Below are 22,818 nucleotides of genomic sequence, written 5' to 3'. Positions count from 1 at the left end.
GCTTGGGCTTCCCTGGTCCCCCAGTAAATACAGAGCAGTAGGAGCGAATGTGAGCGAAGTAACAGTAGGTTGTGAATATTTCAACAGCCGGTTTTCGCAGCGGTACTTTGTCAGGGAACAAGTTTTTGTCTGTTTTAAGTTTTTACTTGGTTCTTATCCCACTGCTTTAAAAAAAGTCTTTTTGGTATTAACGTAAGTACTTTAAAAATAATAATAAAATATGTATGTGTACGTATAAAATTGGGGGATATGTACATGTAGTTTAGAAATAATTATAGTTCAGAAATAATCACTATTATTTTAAGTCATGTTTTTCCAATTTTTTTTCCCTAGGTGGATGCAGATTTTGGGAAACTGGAGCTTATATATTTGGGAGGGGGGGGTCACTCAAATATCAGGAAAATTTCAGAAGCAGGTATTTATTTAAAACGAACAAAGAAATAAGAACAAAAAAAAAGTTAAATCTAACAAATGCTGCATTTCCCCCCCCCCCCCCCCCCCCCCCCCGTTTTCAGTGTTTCTTCTATTAGGGTACTCCCTGTCATATTTGAACTTTAGTATGAGCAAGAATTCTGGAACATAACAAAATGTTCCAAATTCTGGAACGTAACAAAATGTTATTAACATAACAAAATATGTTAATTTAAGGCATTCCATAGTATGGAGCTACAGGACTGGACTGTGTAACAGATTACTCTGTTTTTACAGTGTGTTGCCTTCTGGATGAATATAGACAGGAGCTGTGCCATGGAATCTGTGCGCTTTGGTTCATTGACGGCTTTCCTCTGCCTAAAACGTTCTGAGTGAATTGAAAAGATGTTAAGAGTATTAATTACGTTTTTGCTAATATGTTTGTGTGAAATCGGCTCTTTGAAAATAACATGGTAAAAACGAAGTACTAAGAGATGTTAGAGATTCATTGTTTATAACGCTATCAAAAATGGCTTCTTAAAATCACAGATTTGAATCAAGAAAGTACATGGAGTATCAGAAAACAAATTTTTAATTGTCAATTTTGAATAGATCCATTTCCTGTGATATTTGATGGAATGCAGCCAATCACATTTCTTTTTAATTGTGGTAAAAATATATATAACATAACTATCTTAACTATTTTTTAAGCGTCAAGTTCAATAGTGTTAAAGATCAGTTTCCAGAACTCTTTTCATCGCGCAAAACTATACCCATTAAACAGTAATTCCGAATTTCCCTCTCCCTCAGTCCCTGGCAACCACCATTCTACATTCTCTTTCTGTGAATTTGATTATTCTAGATACCCCATATAAACCTTGGGATTGGTTTATTTCCCTAGCATAATTTCCACATATTGTAACATGTGAATTACCTTCCTTTTTTAGTCTGAATAATATTTTATTTCATGTATAATGCCACATTATGTTTGTCTTTTCATCCATTGATGGACATTTGGGTTGTTTACATCTCTTGGCTATTTTGAATAATATTGTGAACATGGGTGTGCAAGTCTCTTTAAAATCCTACTTTACAGAGCCTGCTTAGGATTCTCTCTCTCTCTCTCTCTCTCTCTGCCCCCTCCTTTCCCTAAATAAATAAATAAATAAATAAATAAACAAACATTGAAAAAAAAGATCCTTCTTTCAAGACTTTTGTATGTATACCCAGAAATGGTATTGCTAGGTCATATAGTAATTCTTTTTTAAGGCAGTACCATACTGTTTCCCATAGTAGCTGCACCATTTTACATTCTCACCAACAGTGCACGAGGGTTCTAATTTTCCTAAATCCTTGCTAACACTTGTTATAGTCTTTTCCCCCCTGATACTAGACATCCTAACGGTGTGAGGTAAAATTGTGGTTTTGATTTGCATTTCTCTAATGATTAGGGATGTTGAGTATCCTTTCATATGCTTGTTGGCAATTTGTGTATCATCTATGGAAAAATGTGTACTCAAGTCCTTTCCCCATTTTAAAAATTGGGTTGTTTTTTGTTGTTGAGTTGTAGGAATTCTTTATATATTCTAAATGTTAACCCCTTATCAAAAATATGGTTTGCAAATATTTTCTCCCATTCTGAAAGTTGTGTTTCACTCTGTTGATTGTGTCCTTTGATGCACAGATGTTTGACTTTTTAATTTTCATATGCTATTTTTTGTCTTTGCTTTTTGTGCATTTTCAAGAAATCTTTGCCAAAGCCAATGTCATGAGGCATTTTGCTTATGTTTTCTTTTAAGAGTGTTACACTTTTAGGTTTTATGTTTATGTTTAGGTCTTTGATTCATTTTAAATTATTTTTTGTATATGGTAAGGGTCTAATTTCATTCTTTTACATGTGGAAATGCAGTTTTCACAACATCATTTATTGAAAAGACTGCTCTTTTCCCATTAAATGGTATTGGCACCATTGGTGAAAATCATTTGACCATATAAGCCGGGTTTCTCTCTAGGCTCCCTCTTCTTTTCCATTGGTCTATATGTCATTATGCCAGTATCACACTGTTTTGATTACTGTGGTTTTAAAATAAATTTTGAAATCAGGAACTGTGAGACCTCCAACTTCATTGTTTCTTTTCAAGATTGTTTTGGATATTCTGTGTTCCTTGAGATTCCATGCAAATTTTAGGATGTTTATTATGCTTTGTTGTTTGTGTTTCTAATTTTGCAAAAAGTGACATTGAGATTGTGATGGGAATTGCCCTGAATGTATACATCTCTTTGGATGGTCTTGACAGTTTAACAATCCTAACTCTTGCATCAATCCATGTACACAAGATGTATTTCCATTTATTGTTGTCTTCTTTAATTTCTTTCAGCAATGTTTTGTAGTTTTTGAGTGTATACATCTTCAGTTTTCTTATTTAAGTTTATTCCTAAGAATTTATTGGTTTTGGGTGCTATTGTAAATGGAACTGTTTTCCTAACTCCCTTTACGATTTGTTCGTTATAAACTTATAAAAATGCCACTGGTTTTGAGTGTTAATTTTGTATCCCGAAACTTTGCTGAATGAATTAATTCCAACATCTTTTTTTGTGTGTGTGGAATATTTGGGGTTTTCTACATATAAGATTATATTGTCTTCAAACAGGGATAATTTTGTCTCCTCCTTTTCAATTTTAGCAGCTATTATTTGTTTTGTTTGCCTAATTGTTTGGCTAAGATTTCCAGTACTATGCTGAACAGAAGTGGCAAAAGTGAGGGTCCTTGTCTTTTTCCTGATCTTAGAGGAAAATCAGTTTTTCACCTTTGAGTATGATATTACCTGTGGGCTTTTCATATGTGGGCTTTAGTATGTCGAGGTAGTTTTCTTCTATTCCCAGTTTGTTGTGTGTTTTTATCATGAAAGGCTGTCAAATTTTGGCAAATACTTTTTGCATTAATTGATATTTTTAGGTGGTTTTCTTCCTCTTTTTGTTTATGTGGTATGTTACATTGCTTGATTTTCAAATGTGAACCATCTGTGCATTGCAGGAGTCAATCGCACTTGGCATATATTCCTCCTAATGTGCTTTTGAATTTTGTTTGATGGTATTTTGTTGAAGACCTTTGTATAAATATTCATCAGGGATATTGGTCTTTTTGAGAATAGTTGACACAAAATGTTATGTTACTTTCAGATGTATAACCGAGTGATTCAATTTCTCTGTATGTTTGATGTTTGGTTTTAATATCAGAATAATGTTAGACTTATAGAATGAGCTTGGAGATGTTCCCTCCTAATTTTTTGGAAGAGTTTGAAGAGGTTTGGTTTTACTTCTTTAAAGAATGTAATGGTATTTGGTAGTGGCCACCAGTGAAGCCATCTGGTCCTAGGCTTTTCTTTGTTGGGAGGTTTTTGTTTAATGATTCAATCTCCTTGCAAATTAGAGGTCTGTTCAGATTTTCTATTTCTTCATGATTCAGTCTTGGTGGGCCTTGTGTTTCTAGGAACTTATCCATTTCATATGGGCTATTTAATTTGTTGGCATACAATTTTTCATTCTTTATAATCCTTATTTCTATAAAATTGGTTGTAATGTCTTTTCCTTCATTTCTGATTTTAATTGAGTCTTCTCTCCTTTTTTCTTATCTGGTTACTTTACCTAAACATTTGTCAAATTTGTTGATATTTTTGAAACCCAACTCTTGATTTTGTTGATTTTCTGTGTTTTCTATTCTCTATCTCATTTGTCTTTGCTCCCATTTTTATTACTTCCTTCTGCTAGTTTGGATTTAGTTTGTTCTTCTTTTTACAGTTTCTCAAAGTGTACAGGTAGGTGGTTAGTTTGAGATCTTCTTTATTTCTTAATGTAAGCATTTAAAGCCATAACTTTCCCTTGTTACACTTATTTTGCTGTATCTATAAGCATTGGTATGTTATGTTTTATTATTTATTTGTTTGTTTGTTTATTTATTTATTTATTTATTTATTGGTATGTTATGTTTTACTTTTCATTTGTCTCTAATTTCTCTTGTGATTTCATCTTAGGCCATTTGTTGTTTAGGTATGTGTTGTGTAGTTTCCACATGTTTGTGAATTTTCCGATTTTCCCTCAGCTGTTTATTTCTAGTTCCATTCCACTATGATCAGGACGGGTGGTATGATTTCAATAATTTTAAGTGTTTTAAGATTTATTTTGTGTCCTAACATAAGGTCTACCCTGACAATGTTCCATATGCACTTGAGAAAAATGTGCATTCTGTTGTTGGGTGTAGCGTTTATAAATGTTTGTTAGGTGCAATTGGCCTCTAATGTTGCTCAGGTCCTTCTTTCCTTATTGATCTTCTGTCTGATTATTCTATTCATTCTTGAAAGGGAGGTATTGATTCTCCTATTATTATGTAAATGTTTCTTCCTTCAATTCTGTCAATGTTTGTTTCATACATTTAGGAGCTCGGATGTTGGGTACATACATATTCATAATTGTTATATCTTCTTGGTGAATTGATACTTTCATTATTATTTAATGTCCTTCTTTGTCTCTTGCAGTCTATTAAAGTCTTCTTTGTACATTAGTATTTACCCCTGTTTTCTTGTCTCTGCCCATTACAAAGAAGTATTGTGGAATTTCCACAAGTGCCTTAGACATCCTCATCTAGCACAATACATCTAGAGAACCAGGTGTGAATGTGAACAAAATAGTGGCAGGTTGAGAAGATTTCTACAGCGTCTCTCTTGAGAGTATTTTTTGTTAGTGAGAAGGCATTTTTTAAAAAAGATTTTACCTAGTAATTTCTTTTCTCTTCCCCCTGCTTTTCAGAAGTACTCTTATTTTAATACTGCTTTTTTTCCATATGTAACAAAAAAATACATGTGTGTATATATAAGATCCCTAATTTTATACTCCAGAGATATTCATCAATATTTTGTTTCATTGTCTTCCAGTTTTCTTCTCAGCTTATATTAGGATGGATTCAGGTTTTTTGCTGGGGGGCGGGATACTTGGTAAAATAGAAAAATACAAAATTTAGAATTTAATGGTCGGTTATCATTCAAAAGCCTATGCAAAAATATCACAGACAGATGTTTTTAAGTTGTGAAATTGAACATGGCAGCTTCAAAACTTGAACCCTAGCTGGGCTAAGTACAACGACCATGTATATCTTGAGAAACGGAGGTTTGTGTTGGAGGAGGGGTGGGCACATGAGCCAAGTCCCATGAGTACAATCCTTCAGCCAACTTGATTAAAAGCTTCTCTCTGTCTCTTTTGTTTTTGCTCATGAGGCTATAAAAATGCAAATCTAGGGATGAAGAATTTCAAGCTAGTTATTTTTGCCTAAAAGATCTAAGAAGTTATTTTAATTTATTATTTTATATCTTTTAAATTTGATGTTTATATTTTATATATTTAAGTAAAATATATATTTACTTTAAAAATTATAATAATAAGGTAATAATAATTATTATTCAGCAATGGAAGAAAATTAATTTTGAGTCTTTCTTCCAGCTTTCCAGGTTTGTAATTACTGCAAAAAAAAAAATCTCTGAAGGTTTAAATTTAAAATTATAGTCCAAGTAATAATGAGAGTATAATGTTAGTAATGAAAGAATGGTTGAATAGTTTCCTAAACTTATGGAAGTTAATGAAACAGGTTAGCTAAAGTGAAAATTTTTTCATTTTATACTACTTTAACTCCAAAAATAATGGGGTGTTTTAGGAACTGTTTATTTGATGGAAATTCTCAGACAGGAAGAGTTTCATTGTAACATCCTGCTACACCAAGCTTGGTGATAAATCTACGGATGTCCTAGCCCTTCCGAAGGAACACAAGCTTATAGTAGTTTTTGTTTAGAAATCTGTTTAATGCAATTCTGTTGCTGAGAAAAATGTGTGTGCAAAGGAATGTGGGTCCTTTAGAGACAAGATGCACAGGGCTTAAAGAATTCTAGAATCATAAAGGGTAGGCACTGTGATATTACTATAAAAATCAACTGCAAACTAAGCATGTTGGGTGTTTTTGAGCATTAAAAACCACAGCGTTTAAGCCTTTAATCCATGTTGAGTTTATTTTTGCATCTGATGTAAGGTAAGGGTCCAATTTCATTCTTCTGCATATGAATACCCAGTTTTCACATCATCATTTTATTTTATTATTTTATTTTTTAAAAACATTTATTTTGGGGGAGATCCCAAGTGGGAGAAGAGCAGAGAGATGGGTACAGAGGATCTGAAGTGGGCTCTGTGCTGACAGGCTGACATCAGTGAGCTCAATGTGGGGCTTGAACTCAGGAACCACGAGATCATGACCTAAGCCAAAATCAGATGCTCAACCAACTGAGCCACCCAGGTGCCCCCAAAACGTCATTTTAAAGGAGACTATCCTTTTCATATTGTGTGTTTTTGGTGCCTTCGTAAAAGATTAGTTGGCCTTAAACATGTGTGTTTCTTTCTGGCCTCTATATTCTGTTACATTAGTCTATATGTCTGCTTTTATGCCAGTATATACTCTTTTTATTACTGTTAGATTTAAAATATATTTTGAAACCAGGAGATGTGATGCTTCTAGCTTAGTTCTTCTTGCTCAAGATTGCTTTGGCTATTCAGAGTCTTTTGTGACTCTACACAAATTTTAGGATAATTTTTCTATTTCTGCACAGAATGCCACTGGGATTTGAATAGGAATTGCTTTGACTATGTAGATCACTTTGGGTAGTACAGACCTTTTAACAATATTAATTCTTCCAACCCATGAATGTAGTATATATTTCCATTTATATGTGTTTTCTTTATTTTCCTTCAGTAATGTTTTATAAGTTTCAGTGTACAAATATTCCCCCTCTTTGGTAAAGTTTATTTCTCAGTATTTTATTATTTTCATTGCTATTATGAATTGGAGGTTCCTCAAAATATTAAAAACAGAACTACTATATTACCCACCAACCCAGCTTCTGGATATATGTCCAAAGGAAATGAAATCAGGATCTCAAAGACATATCTGCACCCCCATGTTCGCTGCAGCATTATTCACAATAGCCAAGATATGAAAACAGTTTAAATGCCCATTACTCAATAAATGGATAAAGAAAATGTGGCATATAAATGAAATGGAATATTATTCATTTAAAAAAAAAGAAGGAGGGGCCCCTGGGTGGCGCAGTCGGTTAAGCGTCCGACTTCAGCTCAGGTCACGATCTCGCGGTCCGTGAGTTCGAGCCCGCGTCGGGCTCTGGGCTGATGGCTCAGAGCCTGGAGCCTGCTTCCAATTCTGTGTCTCCTTCTCTCTCTGCCCCTCCCCCCTTCATGCTCTGTCTCTCTCTGTCTCAAAAATAAATAAAAACGTTAAAAAACAAAAAAAAAAAGAAGGAAATCCTGCCATTTGTGACAACATGGAATGAACTAGAGGACAAATCTTAAATAAGCTAGATGCAGAAATACAAATACTGCATGATCTCACTTATATGTGTAAAATCGAAAATAATAATATAGAAGCAGAGAGTAGAATGGAGGTTGCTGGGAGCTGGGGGAGGGGAAATGGGGAGATACTGGTCAAGGAGTACAACATTTCAGCCGTGCAAGATAAGTTGTGGAGATCTAATTTACCACAATGTGACTATAGCTAACAATACTGTATCCTATTGTTGAAATTTGCTTAAAGGATAGATGGCATTTTTGCCACACACACACAAAAAGAAAAACACAATAGAAGAAAAGAATTCAGAACTATGCAAAATGTAAGGCAATGGATCTTGCTTGGATGTTGATTATAATAAATATGTCGCCTTGCCAGGAAGCTAGAGCAACGGTTACATCACTAGAGGGAAGGGTACATATTCAATTCAGTGATGATGTTTTTGGAACACATGGACACTAAAATTACAGAGGATTTTAATTAGTAGGATAGATATTTAGGAGAAAAAAGAGCCATGAGGAATGTCTGGACACTGGAAAGCTATTATTACATATTTATGAGTTTATCAAAGTCCAAAGTACCTCTCGTGTCACTCTCTGAGAGGCCCTGGGAGATCCCCTGTTCCCTTTTTCCACACTAGTTCAGTCCAGTGTGTTTCCTTCATTCATTCACCCTTAAATGATGTGAGACTTAGTCTGGTGCCATATCACTGCACTCCCTGGGCTATAGCTCCAAGCACCTGGTTATTCTTGCTTCAGGGTCACCCTTCAGAGACACTGCCTTGACTCCCCCAGAGAACAATTCAGTGACTATAAGTGGGCCTGAAGTGAAAAAAACATTTCTTCCTTGTCCCAGAGACCCAATCTGGAAAATACCTTTACAACAGTCAGCTGTGTGGCCCCACCATGGCCCAGCACATCTGTTTTGCTGTGAAGACATATGTAAGTGCACTGTTGTTGGGCCACACCTCAAGAAGTACTCCCCCTTACATGTTTGCAACACTTGTCAGGGCTGGTTCACTTTAAGTTGAGAAATTTTGAAATTTTTGACTTTGGTTTCAGGTCTCACTGTTAGGCAGTACTCACTCTAAAGCCTCTTCACGCCCAATTTATAAGGGAGAAAATGTTATCCCTGGATTAATGTTACCATTTCTTGAGTATCAGAGAGTTCACATAATAAAAGTTGATAGACTTTGGAAAGGTTGTATTTAGAGCCACCCCAGAGGAAAAAGCAGGATCTAATAAAAGGAGGTAACAGGGAGTTGCTGCTTAACACACATAAAGTCTCAGTTTTACAAAATGAATCAGTTCTAGAGATCTGATGTGTAACTACATGCCTATGGCTGACAGTAATGTACTGTGCACTTAAAGATTTGTTAAGAGGGTAAGGGTTATTCTGCGTCCACTTTAAAAACTGACTGGTTCCAGTGCCAGAGTGGATCTGGTGTGAGGCCTCCAGTGAGTCTTTGTTGGAAGGCTGAAATAGCAGGTTAACCCCACCAAAGACAATCTTGAGTTACAGCGGCCATGGTGGAGAACTTCTGTCCTAGATAAGCTCATGCATCTATGAGGTGCCCTACAGGAAAAGGTGTCTCAGCCAAGCACTCACCATTAAGGGCAGAGGGAAAATTTTTGTTCCTTTTCTAAAGTATCTGGTCACCAGGATGAAAATGCAGAGTATCCTGCTCCCTCCACAGCCAGCAGAAGGTATTCTGGGAAAACTGGCCGAGGCCACCAAAGGGCTAATCATTCACCTGTGCATCCTTTTTGGAGCACCTGGACCTGGCTCTGTGATTATGACTGGAAATACAAAGGGCTCCCTTCAATGAACAAATCAAAGCACACCTGGTGGAGAGCCCAAAACATCACTACGAGAAGGGAGATAAAGCAACCAGAGTCACAACAACAGAGAGCAAGTAACACACTCCAAAAACCACCTCCTGAAGGGCCAGGCTGTGGACACTGTATGACCCCCTCTTTAATATAGTAGTGCTTGTAAGTGCAGGACACATAACAAGCTTTTAAAACACACAAGGGACATGGGGAGCCTGGGTGGCTCAGTCGGTTGAGCGTCCAACTTTGGCTCAGGTCATGATCTTGTGGTTGATGAGTTCGAGCCCCGCATCAGGCTTTGTGCTGACAGCTCAGAGCCTGAAGCCTGCTTCGGATTCTGTGTCTCCCTCTCTCTCTGCCCCTCCCCTGCTCATGCTCTGTCTCTCTCTGTCTCAAAAATAAATGAACATTAAAAAAATTTTTAAAAAACATATAAGGGACAGAAAACTAGCCAAAATGATGAAATGGAAGAATTCTCCTCAAAAGAAATTCCAGGAAAAAATGACAGCTAAAGAATTGCTCAAATCAGATATAAACAATATATCTGATCAAGAATTTAAAATAATAGTCATAAGATTAATTGTGGGGCTTGAAAAAAGCACAGAAGACAGCAGGGAATCTATTGCTGCAGAGATCAAGGAACTAAAAAATAATCATGACAAATTAAGAAATGCTGTAAATGAGGTGCAAAAAAACTAGATGTGGTGACAGTGAGGATTGAAGAGGCAGAGGGGAGAATAAGTGAAATAGAAGATAAAAGTATGGAAAAGATGAAGCTGAGCAAAAGAAAGATAAAAAAAATTCTAGACCATGAGGGGAGAACTAGAGAACTTAGCGATTCAATGAAACGTAATAATAAACGTATCATAGGAATTCCAGAAGAAGAAGAAGGAGAGAAAGGGGCAGAAGGTGTACTTGAACAAATTATAGCTGAGAGCTTCCCCAATCTGAGGAAGGAAAAAGATATTGAAATCCAGGAGGCACAGAGAACTCCCTTCAGACGTAACAGGAATCGATCTTCTGCACGACATAGCATAGTGAAACTGGCAAAATACAAAGATAAGGAGAGAATTCTGAAAGCAGCATGGGACAAACGGGTCTTAACGTACAAGGGTAGACACATAAGGCTAGTAGTAGACCTATCATCTGAAACTTAGCAGGCCAGAAGGGAGTGGCAGGAAATATTCAATGTGCTGAATAGGAAAAATATGCAGTCAAGAATCCTTTATCCAGCAAAGCTGTCATTCAGAATAGAAGGAGAAATAAAGGTTTTCCTAGACAAACAAAAACTGAAGGAGTTCATTACCACTAAACCAGTCCTATAAGAGATCCTAAGGGGGACTCTGTGAGTGAAATGTTGCAAAGACTACAAAAGACCAGAAACATCACCACAAGCATGAAACCTACAGATAGCATAAGGACACTAAATCCATATCTTTCATTAATAACTCTGAATGTAAATGGACTAAATGCTGCAATCAAAAGACATAGGGTATCAGAATGGATAAAAAACAAGACCCATCTATATGTTGTCTATAAGAGACTCATTTTAGAAGTGAGGATACCTTCAGATTGAAAGTGAGGGATGGAGAACTATCTTTCATGCTACTGGAAGTCAAAAGAAAGCCGGAGTAGCCATACTTATATAAGACAAATTATTTTAAACTAAAGGCTGTAACAAGAGATGAAGAAAGGCATTATATCATAATTATGGGGTCTACCCATCAAGAAGAACTAACAATTATAAACGTTTATGCACCCAATTCGGAAATACCCAAATATATAAAACAATTAATCACAAACATAAGGAATCTTGTTGATAAGAATATGGTAACTGCAGGGGACTTTAATACTCCACTTACAACAATGGACAGATTATCTGGGCAGAAAATCAATAAAGAGACAATGGCCCTGAATGACACACTGGACTAGATGGACTTAACAGATATATTTATAACATTTCATCCAAAAGCAGCTGAATACACATTCTTCTCAAATGAACATGGAACATTCTCCAAGACAGAATGCATACTGGGTCACAAAAGAGCCCTCAGTAACTATAAAAGAATTGAGATCATACCATGCGCATTTTCAGATCACAATGCTATGAAACTTGAAATCAACAACAGGAAAAAGTTTGGAAAACCTCCAAATGCATGGAGGTTAAAGAACATCTTACTAAAGAATGAATGGGTCAACAAGGCAATTAAAGATGAAATTTAAAAATATATGGAAACAAATGAAAATGAAAACACAAAAATCCAAATCCTTTGGGATATAACAAAGGCAGTCCTAAGAGGAAAATACATTGCAATACAGGCCTATCTCAAGAAACAAGAAAAATCCCCAATACAAAATCTAACAGCACACCTAAAGGAACTAGAAGCAGAATAACAAAGATACCCCCAACCCAGCAGAAGAAGAGAAATAATAAAGATCAGAGCAGAAATAAACAATATAGATTTCCCAAAAACCAGTATAACAGATCAATGAAACTAAGAGCTAGCTTTTAAAAAAAATAAACAAAATTAATAAACCTCTAGCCAGGCTTCTCAAAAAGAAAAGAGAGAGGACCCAAATAGATAAAATCATTGAATGAAAATGGATTTATCACAACCAAGCCCTCAGAAATACAAGCAATTATCAGAGAATAATATGAAAAATTACATGCCAACAAACTAGACAACCTGGAAGAAATGGACAAATTCCTAGACACCCACACACTACCAAAACTCAAACGGGAAGAAATAGAAAATTTGAACAGACCCACAACTATGAAGAAATTGAATCAGTTATTAAAAATCTCCCAACAAATAACAGTCTTGGGCCAGATGGCTTCCCAGGGGAATTCTACCAGATATTTAAAGCAGAGTTAATACCTATCCTTCTCAAGCTGTTCTAAAAAATAGAACCAGAAGGAAAAATTCTGGACTCATTCTATGAAGCCAGCATTACCTTGATTCCCAAACCAGACAGAGACCCCACAAAAAAAGAGAATTACAGGCCCATATCCCTGATGAACATGGATGCAAAACTTCTCAACAAGATACTAGCAAGTTGAATTCAACAACAAATAAAAAGAATTATTCACCATGATCAGGTGGGATTCATTCCTGGGCTACAGGGCTGGTTCAATATTCACTAATCAATTAATGTGATACATCACATTAATAAAAGCAAGGACAAGAACTATATGATCCTGTCAATAGATGCAGAAAAAGTATTTGACAAAATATAGCACCTTTCTCGATAAAAACCCTCAAGAAAGTAGGAATAGAAGGATCATACCTCAAGATCATAAAAGCCATATAGGAAAGACCCACTGCTAATATCCTCAATGGGGAAAAACTGAGAGTCCCCCCCACCCCAGATCAGGAACATGACAGGGATGTCATCTCTCACCACTATTGTTTAACATAGTTTTGGAAGTCTTAGCATCAGCAATCAGACAACAAAATGAAATAAAAGGCATCCAAATTGGCAAAGAAGAAGTCAAACTTTCACTTTTTGCAGATAACATGATACTCTACATGGAAAACCCAAAAGACTCCACCAAAAAGCTGCTAGAACTGATACATGAATTCAGCAGAGTTGCAGGATACAAAATCAATGTACCAAAATTGGTTGCATTTCTATACACCAATAATGAAGCAACAGAAAGAGAAATCAAGAAATTGATCCCATTTACAATTGCACAAAGAACCATAAAATACCTAGGAATAAACTTAACCAAAGATGTAAAAGATCTGTGTGCTGAAAACTGTAGAAAACTTATGAGGGAAATTGAAGAAGACACAAAGAAATGGAAAAATATTCCATGCTCATGGATTAGAAGGACAAATATTGTTAAAATGCCAATACTACCCAAAGCAATCTACACATTCAATGCAATTTCAATGAAAAGAACACCAGAATTCTTCTCAAAGCTAGAACAAACAGTCCTGAAATTTGTATGGAACCATGAAAGACCCGAATAGCCAAAGTAATGTTGAAAAAGAAAACGAAAAAAGGAGGCATCACAATTCCAGACTTTAGCCTCAACTACAAAGCTGTAATCATCAAGACAGTATGGTATTGGCACAAAAACAGACACATAGACCAATGGAATAGAATACAGAACATGTGCTTGTTGGCCACATGTATATCTTCCAGAATTGGACCACAAATATATGGCCAACTAATCTTTGACAAAGCAGGAAAGAGTATCCAATGGAAAAAAGACAGTCTCTTTAGCAAATGGTGCTGGGAGAACTGGACAGCAACATGCAGAAAAATGAAACTAGACCACTTTCTTACACCATTCACAAAAATAACTCAAAATGGATGAAGGACCTGAATGTGAGATAGGACACCATCAAAACCCTAGAGGAGAAAGCAGGAAAAAACCTCTCTGACCTCAGCCACAGCAATTTCTTACTTGACACATCTCCAAAGGGAATTAAAAGCAAAAATGAACTATTGGGACCTCATCATGATAAAAACTTCTGCACTGCAAAGGAAACAATCAACAAAATTAAAAGGCAACTGACGGAATGGGAAAAGATATTTGCAAATGACATTGGATAAAGGGTTAGTATCCAAAATCTCTAAAGAACTCACCAAACTCAACACTGGAAAAACAAATAATCCAGTGAAGAAATGGGCAGAAGACATGCATAGACACTTTTCCAAAGAAGACATCCATATGGCCAACAGACACATGAAAAGATGCTCAACATCACTCATCATCAGGGAAATACAAATCAAAATCACACTGAGATACCACCTCACACCAGTCACAGTGGCTAAAATTAATAACTCGGGAAACAACAGATGCTGGTGAGGATGTGGAGAAACAGAAATCTTTTTGCACTCTTGGTGGGAATGCAAACTGGTGCAGCCTCTCTGGAAAACAGTGTGGAGGTTCCTCAAAAAATTAAAAATAGAACTACCCTATGACCAGCAATAGCACTACTAGGAATTTATCCGAAGGACACAGGAATGCTGATTCATAGGTGCACATGTACCCCAATGTTTATAGCCATGCTTTCAACAATAGCCAAAGTATGGAAAGAGCCTAAATGTCCATTAACTGACGAATGGATAAAGAAGATGTGGCTTATATATACAATGGAATACTACTTGACAATGAGAAGGAAAGAAATCCTGCTATTTGCAGCAACGTGGATGGAACTGGAGGGTATTATTCTAAGTGAAATAAGTCAGTCAGAGAAAGATACCATATGTTTTCACTCATATGTGGAACTTGAGAAACTTAACAGAAGACCATGGGGGAGGGGAAGGGGAAAAAATAGTTACAAACAGAGAGGGAGGGAGGCAAACCATAAGAGGCTTTTAAATACAGAGAACAAACTGAGGGCTCATGGGGGGCGCAGGGGAGAGGGGAAAGTGGGTGATGGGCATTGAGGAAGGCACTTGTTGGGATGAGCACTGGGTGTTATATGTAAGCAATGAGTCATGGGAATCTACCCCCAAAACCCAAGACCACACTGTATACACTGTATGTTAGCCAACTTGACAATTAATTAAAAAAAAAAAAAGATTTGTTAAGAGGGTATATTTCATATTGAGTATTCCTACCACAATAATGATGATAAAACAAATCTAATACAAAACCTGAAGACCTAAGTGTCTGTCCTCTTCACCATAAAGAGCTCATAATGTAATGGAAATTTCACATTCAGTTCCATGGGTTCCATTAAGCCTCCTAGCTCAAGACATACACCAGCAGGAGTGCCTGCTTTCTTACTCATCTCCACTACTCTTTCAAAATACTGTTTCTAACAATCACGTCACAAATATAGAAGTAGAGTGCAGCACTTAGACTACATTTTATCATTTCACACAATTCCTTCAGTGGGAGGAAATTAGAGACATCACTAAACCCAACCTCCTTTGTCTTGGTTGTTACATTTCCTAGAGTATGAAAAAAACAGAAACTGCACTAATGACCTGCCAGAGGTGTACTTTGATTAGGAATCAGATAGTTTTATTTTCAGCACCCCCAACTCTTCAATATTTTCAGCATGTTCAATTCTTCAATATTATCAATATTATCTTCAACTTATATTGACTCTTTATTTTTTCCTCCACACATGTTCTAGCACATCAAAATGATAAGAAAATAAAAGTAGCTCATTCTTAAAAGTCATCTTATTAATTTGCTGTTAAAGCCATAGCTCTTTGGCTAGCTCCTTTTCTACACTGGATACCAGGAGGACAACATAACATCAACGGCTTCCTCTCAAGGTGTGCTTCTCTTCAATTCTTGCAGATGAACTTGGGTACTGATACAATACAGAATGAGTTTAAATTCATGTGACCATGGACTCAATGGATTCTACCATAAAACAGACCATTTAGGTGTTGCTGGCCCAATAAAGCTGTAAACAGATTCTTTAATTTTCCATTGTGGTAAAATACATGTAACATTAAGCTTACCATTTTACCGTTTTTAAATATATAGTTCAGTGGCATTGAGTACATTCACATTGTCATGCAACCATCATCACTATCCATCTACAGAACTTTTTCATCATACCAAACTGAAACCAAATTAAATGTATCTCAACCTTAACTTCACATAAATGGAATTATACAATATGAGGTTTTGTGTGCCTGACTTAATTACTCTTAGTATACAGCTAGAATTGGAATTGCTGGGTCATATGAGAATTGTACGTCTCATCTTTTGAGAAGATGCCAGTCTGTTTTCCAAAGTGACCGTCCCCCTTTGCGTTTACTAGGAATGTATGAAGGTCACAATTGCTCTGCATCCTCACCAACACATGTTACTGTCTTTTTGGTTATTACCGTCCTAGTGAGTGTGAGGTGGTATCGCATTGTGGTTTGGATTTAATCTTCCTAATGGCTAATGATGTTGAGCATTTTTTCATGTGTTTGTTGGCCACATGTATATCTTCTTCTTTGGAGAAATGTTTATGCAGATTTTTTGCCCATGTGTTCTTTGGGTAATTTCTCTTTTTATTATTGAGTTGTAAGAGCTCTTTATACATTCTAGATACAAGTTTCAAGGGTTATTTGGAAGGCAGATGGGGAGCCAACACCATTATTCTAGAGCAATTTTGGCTTCTTCATTCACAGTGCTGGTCAGATGCAACTGTTCAGAAGATCTCTCCAGTGTTATGTTGATAGTCAGATGGGCACAGGTTTTTGGACTTTCTTACAAACTCCACTTTTTATAGCTGCACAAAAGCTTCGGGCAGAAGTGCTTAGTAACTCTTTATCCCACCATGTCTCCCCTATACAGACCTTCACATCCCAGATCTCCTGCATCATTTAGTCCTATATTGACATAATTCCCTAATTCTCTAATGCATGGTGGTAGCCCTTTTTTCCTGACCAAATCCATACTGATGAACCAACATCATAGAAGGATAAACTTCCAATAGAGAAGGATTCCAACATTTTTTATTAAAGATTTTATTTTATTTTTTAAGTAGGTTTCACACCCAGCACAGAGCCCAATGTAGGGCTTGCACTCATGACCCTGAGATCAAGACCTGGGCTGAGATCAAGACTGGGATGCATAACTAACTGAGCCACTCTGGCATGCCTAAAGATTTTATTTTTAAGTAATTTCTCCACCCAGCATGGGACTTGAACTTACAACCCCAAGATCAAGAGTCACATTCTCTATCAGCTTAGCCTGTCAGTGAACATTTTTGAGTGTTCACTGTGCTGTTCCCCTGTGCTGTTTTCACCTATGACCATTGGACAAAAACAGGAAAGTCATTTAATTAGAATATGGTGTCTATAAATCCATGGTTCTAACAACTTGTATTTAGAAGATTATTATTTTACAAAGAAGAAAACTCTGCAATAAGGTCTGCAATAAAGTCGAATAGACTTTACAAATGTGTATTAAATATAAAAAGAGAAATTAAGCAAAGTGCTGATAATATTAATAATTATAATATACTAATATTTTTTGTTACAATTTCTTTATTTTTGAACTCTTGTTGAATGAAAGTCGCAGGACGTACAGACTTCAAAAATGAGCTACAGTATTATGTTATTAAAATAAAAGACACTTCATTTTATAATATCCGTGCCAGGAAATATACACCTGTTTTGTTAGTGAACTGAAAATTTTTATCCCAACACCAAATAGTAAAACAATTATAACACTGCCAGACATATCAATGACCTTTGAAATCAATAACCACTTATTTTTTTAGTTGTTTCAATTTCTTCTTTTAGTCAATGTATCTCTAAATGCAACTCCTCAGTTTTTATTATTTTTTTAGACTTTTTAAAATGCTTGTTTATTTTTAAGAGAAGGAGCATGCACACATGCAAGCTGGGGACGAGCAGAGACAGAGGATCTGCAGCAGGCTCTGTGCTGACAGCAGAAAGCCTGATGCGGGGCTTGAACTCACAAACCACAAACTGTGAGATCGTGACCTGAGCTGAAGTCAGAGGCTTAACCAACTGAGCCACCCAGGCACCCCTACTGCTCAGTTTTTTAAATCTTTCATTAAGCAGTTCTTCATTAAGCAGTTCTATAAAAGAGAAAGGGTCCACTTTTGAAAACCCCTAGTTATGAAGAGTCAAGATTTCATATTTAACAATTTCAACAAGTACTATGTCTATTTCTCTACCACTTTAGGGTGCTCTTTGATGAGTTTGTCCAATATTTGCATATGACTGCACATGAAAAGTGGGAGTGTCCAGGGTTTATACCTTCCCATGATACCGTCGGTACCATCCCACTGAGAGTGGGGAGGAGCTGGGTCTGGGTCAGGCCTAAGTACCATCCCCTTAATATGTTATTCCTGTTGGGGAGGGACTGTAAGTTTGATCCTAATTAAGTCTCAATTCCACTGAGGTAGCATAAGCTCATGCATATAACAAATAATAAGAACTGTTGATCCTGTATAGAACACTAGTTATCAAGCTCCAGGTTAAGTCAAAGAAAGCATTTGTATCATCCCTGAGAATTTGTTGGATTTTCAACCCACGATTAGGTTACACGATACAAATCGACTTTCATGGGGCGCCTGGGTGGCGCAGTCGGTTAAGCGTCCGACTTCAGCCAGGTCACGATCTCACGGTCCGTGAGTTCGAGCCCCGCGTCAGGCTCTGGGCTGATGGCTCGGAGCCTGGAGCCTGTTTCCGATTCTGTGTCTCCCTCTCTCTCTGCCCCTCCCCCGTTCATGCTCTGTCTCTCTCTGTCTCAAAAATAAAAAAAAAAAAAGAAAAAAAAAAAAGAAATGGAAGTTACCCAGGTTGCCATTACCTACTCCCATGAGACTATGCCCATCAAGGCATACAGGTGTCTCCTTTTGAAGGTTACTATAGCCAGTCCACTCAACTCCCTGGCAAGACAGTCAAGTAAACTCCTCTTTCACCTTCATAGGTAACATTATCCACTGGGTATGTTAGAGCTTATGAATGGCAGATGCCTTGTTCTCCCAAACACAGTACATATTCCATCCTATGGCCTTGGGAATCCAGGGTCCCTAGGCCTGTGGAGCTCAGGCGCATGATTAACTATCTGTATAGACTCCAGGATGGAGAGCCTGCTAAAAATTATTTTGAGGCAACAGTTTTAAACTGGCAACAGTCAGTCTTTATTTGGACTTGCTGTCTTTTTTTAAAATATTTATTTGGGGAGAGCTCAAGCAGAGGAGGGGCAGAAAGAGGGGAACAGAGGATCTGTAGTGAGCTCTGTGCTGACAGGCTGACAGCAGCAAACCTGATGTGGGGCTTGAACTCAAGAACCACTAGATCATGACCCGAGCCGAAGTCAAATGCTCAACCGACTGAGCCACCCAGGTGCCAATGGACTTGCTGTCTGATTGTGTCCCAGGCTTCTCCCATAATCCTAGGTATTTCTTGTTGGAGGAAACCAGGATGAACCAGCCAAGCACCTCCATGCCAGTAACCTCACATTTTGCCTTCAGGGGGAATATTAACCAGTAGGTAGTTTAGGGCTTATGATTAGGCAGATGCCTTACTTACCCAAGATTGTGCTCCTAGTGATCAACCTCTCCCAACCCTTGCTATATTCCACATCACTGACAATACTGAAATGAGCTGCAAGTGTATGTACAGTACACACCCCTTTAGTAAACTGGGCAGCTGGGACTTACTAGAACTGGGAATCTAGGGCCTGGGCCCAAACATTTGTATTGCTTCCCAGGATGTAAGGAGCCCACATCTCAAAAGGTGCTACTCTTGAGGTGGCAGCTGCAAGTGGGCTACAGTCATTTTCCATTTAGACTTGCTGTTGATTGCAGACCAGACTTTCCCCACCAGAGCTCCAAGGTATAATTTATTGGAATAGACTGGAAAGCCAGCCACGTCTTCCCTGGCAAGTCAGCAGCATAGTATCCTCCAGTATTGCCTTCAGGTGGGGGAATATGCTCATTTGTTTAAGTGAGAGGTTGGAATTAGGCCGATGCCTGCAACGCCTAAGACCTGTTCCTGTGACCCAGCCTTTTTCTACACTTGCTTGATCCATGTCCCTGGCTACTCTGACCTTCTGGCCCATGTCCGAACAGTACACACTCTGTCAACCAGCCTTGGGCAGCTGAGAGACTCAGGCCTGTCCCCAATCACCTGCATAACCTCAAATGTGGAAGAAACTGGGTCATTAAAAATCTTTCTGAGGCGGGAGCCTTAAACTGGTGACAGTCAGTCTCTATTTGGATTTTCTGCCTGATGGAGTTCTGGGCTTTTCCACCGGTTAAGAGTCCCAGGTGTCTCTTATTAGAGGATATCATGACAAGTCTGCCTGGCAAGGCAGCCCAGATTCCTCCAGGTCTGCCTTCAGAGAGAACATGCACGTTTGTGTAGTTTAATATTTGGAATGAGGCAGATGCCTAGTATCCCAAAGAGCCCATTTCTGTGACCTGGCCTATCCTGACACTCTTATCCAGACCGCTGACTACCCTGTTCTGCAAGGGCACATGCATGTGAACTATGCAGTCCATAGGCTGGCTTCGGACAGCTTGTCCCTTTCATGCTTGTGTGGCTCAAGCTGATCCCCAAACACTTGCATAGTCTCAGGGTAGAGAAAGTTGACCACAAGAAAATTTTTCTGAGGGAGGAGCTTTCAACTGGCAACAGTCAGTCCCCATATGGCCTTCCCACCTGATGGAGACCCAGGCTTCTCCTGGAACCAGGACTCCCAGGTTTTTCCTAACAGAGGATACCCTATCCTGCCTGCCCGGCCCCTCCCTGGCAAGGCAGCTGTGAAAAATCTCCAGTTTGCCTTCAGAAATATTCCCTATTGGGTACCTAGTGCGTAGGATTAGACAGATGCCTTGCACCTCCAAAAGCCTGTTCTTGAGACCGGACACCTGCCTACACTTGCACTATTCTAAGGCCCAGGGCTATGCTACCCTGCAATGCCTGCGCATGCGCAGTAAGCCTCCCATCAGCCACCCTTAGGTAGCCAGGGTCCTCCGTACCTGTAGAACTTCCGCCAGGCCCCAGCCACCTCCGTAGCTTCCAGGGCAGAGAGAGTCCATATCCTGAAACCTTTCTGAGACAGTAGCTTTAAACTGGCCACAGTGAGTTCTCATTTAGACTGGCTGCCTGATACGATCCAAGGATTCTCCAGCAATCAAGGTTTGCAGGAGTCTGTCACGGGAGGAATCTCAGCCAGGCAGTGCTGTCCGAACCTGGGAAGGCAATGGAGATTGCCCCAGCTCTGGCTTCAAAGCAACTATACCCCATTGGGTAGGTAGAGTTTGTGATATGCACATGCTTAGTTGGCCAATTGCCGGCTGCTGGTTCTTGGCTCCTTGCAGACTGCGCACGCGCATAAAGCACCCAATTAGCTGGCCTGGGGCGCCTAGGCTCTCCCGACCTGTAGAGCTCGACTCTCCGTGACTACTGGTATACCCTCCACGGTGGAAGCAGCCCATCTCCTAAAAATCCTGAGGTTTCAGGTGCTACTGGGCGACAGGTTCCGTTTGAACCTGCTGCATAATGGAGTTCTGGCTTCTCCAAGATTCAAGTCTCCCAGGTATATCTTAATGGAAGGTCAGCGCACTAGCCAGTCCATCCAGAACCAGGTAAGGCAATCCAGATTCCTCCAGCTCTGCTTTCAGGGGGAATGTGCACATTTGTGTAATTTAGGGCTTGGAATTAGGCAGATGACTTGTACTTCCAAGAGTGTGCGCTGTGAGTCAGCCTCTGCCCGCACTAACCCTGCTCCAGGTGCCTGGCTACCTGCCCCGCTCAGACCACACATAGGTAGTAGACACTTCATCAGCTGGCTTGGGGCAGCCTAAGCCCTCCTTGTCTGTGGGGCTTGGGCCAGTCTCTAGCCCCCTCAGAGACTCCAGGGTGGAGGAAGTTCACTTGGTGAAAATCATTCTGAGGGGTGGCTTTAAACTGGTAACAGCCAATCCCCATTTGGATTTGTGCACTAGAGAGGTCACAGGCTTCTCCAGCAGCCAGGGCCCCCAGGTGTCACTTATTAGAGGGTCACCTGGCCAGCAGGCCCTGGCACCTCCCTGGCAAGGCCACTGACTCCAATTCTGCCTTCAGGGGCAATATTCCCCACTGGGTAGCCAGGGTTTGTGATCAGTGGGAGGCCTTGTTCCCACTGCCTTGCTCCCAGGGGTCCTTCATGCCTGTGACATTCCAGCATGGCCCCAACCACCAGCATGGATTCAGGGAGGGAGGCCACTCCCCAAAAGTTGTTCTGAAAGGGCTGCTGCAAATGGGTTACAGTTGTCCCCCTTTTGGACCTTTCTGATTAGCTTGTTTTACTGGATAAAACCCCTTGTCAGCTCCCCCTGCCTTATACTGGGATTGAGCTCTGATTCCTTCTGCTTTGCCTTCATGGAGAATATGGGCTTTTCTGTAGGTCATGTCTTGCAATTAGGTTGATACTTTATAGCCCTAAGAGCTTGCTCCTGTGATTAGGCTTTGTTGACACTCATCCTGTTCCTGGTCCCTGGCTCCCCTTACTTTAGAGTCCAATGCATGTGCAGTCCACACCCATTCAGCTGGCCGTGGTGGCCTAATGTGTGTGTATGTGTTTTTTTTCTCCCCCTCTCTTATAAGAATTGAACATCCCTGGTTCCTTTCATATGCTGCCTTAGCTGTTTAACATGCCACATCATGGTCAAAATTTTCTTATCTTCACATGTATCTTCAACTCAGCAGAAGAATATAGGGAAAAAGAGGCAATGTTTC

General features: G+C 38.9%; 2 protein-coding genes across 3 annotated transcripts in view; both read right to left on the bottom strand.

Annotated features, from left to right (window-relative positions):
- LOC125912429 (guanylate-binding protein 1-like) overlaps positions 1-22,818 on the bottom strand; it is a 182,199-nt gene that overhangs the window by 131,001 nt on the left and 28,380 nt on the right. The window lies entirely within an intron of this gene.
- LOC125912427 (guanylate-binding protein 4-like) overlaps positions 1-22,818 on the bottom strand; it is a 107,956-nt gene that overhangs the window by 79,731 nt on the left and 5,407 nt on the right. The window lies entirely within an intron of this gene.

The sequence above is a fragment of the Panthera uncia genome (genome assembly GCF_023721935.1).
Source record: "Panthera uncia isolate 11264 chromosome C1 unlocalized genomic scaffold, Puncia_PCG_1.0 HiC_scaffold_4, whole genome shotgun sequence".
Classification (NCBI taxonomy): domain Eukaryota; kingdom Metazoa; phylum Chordata; class Mammalia; order Carnivora; family Felidae; genus Panthera; species Panthera uncia.
Note: the sequence above shows the minus strand (reverse complement) of the source record. Positions and strands in the feature narration are given on the sequence as shown.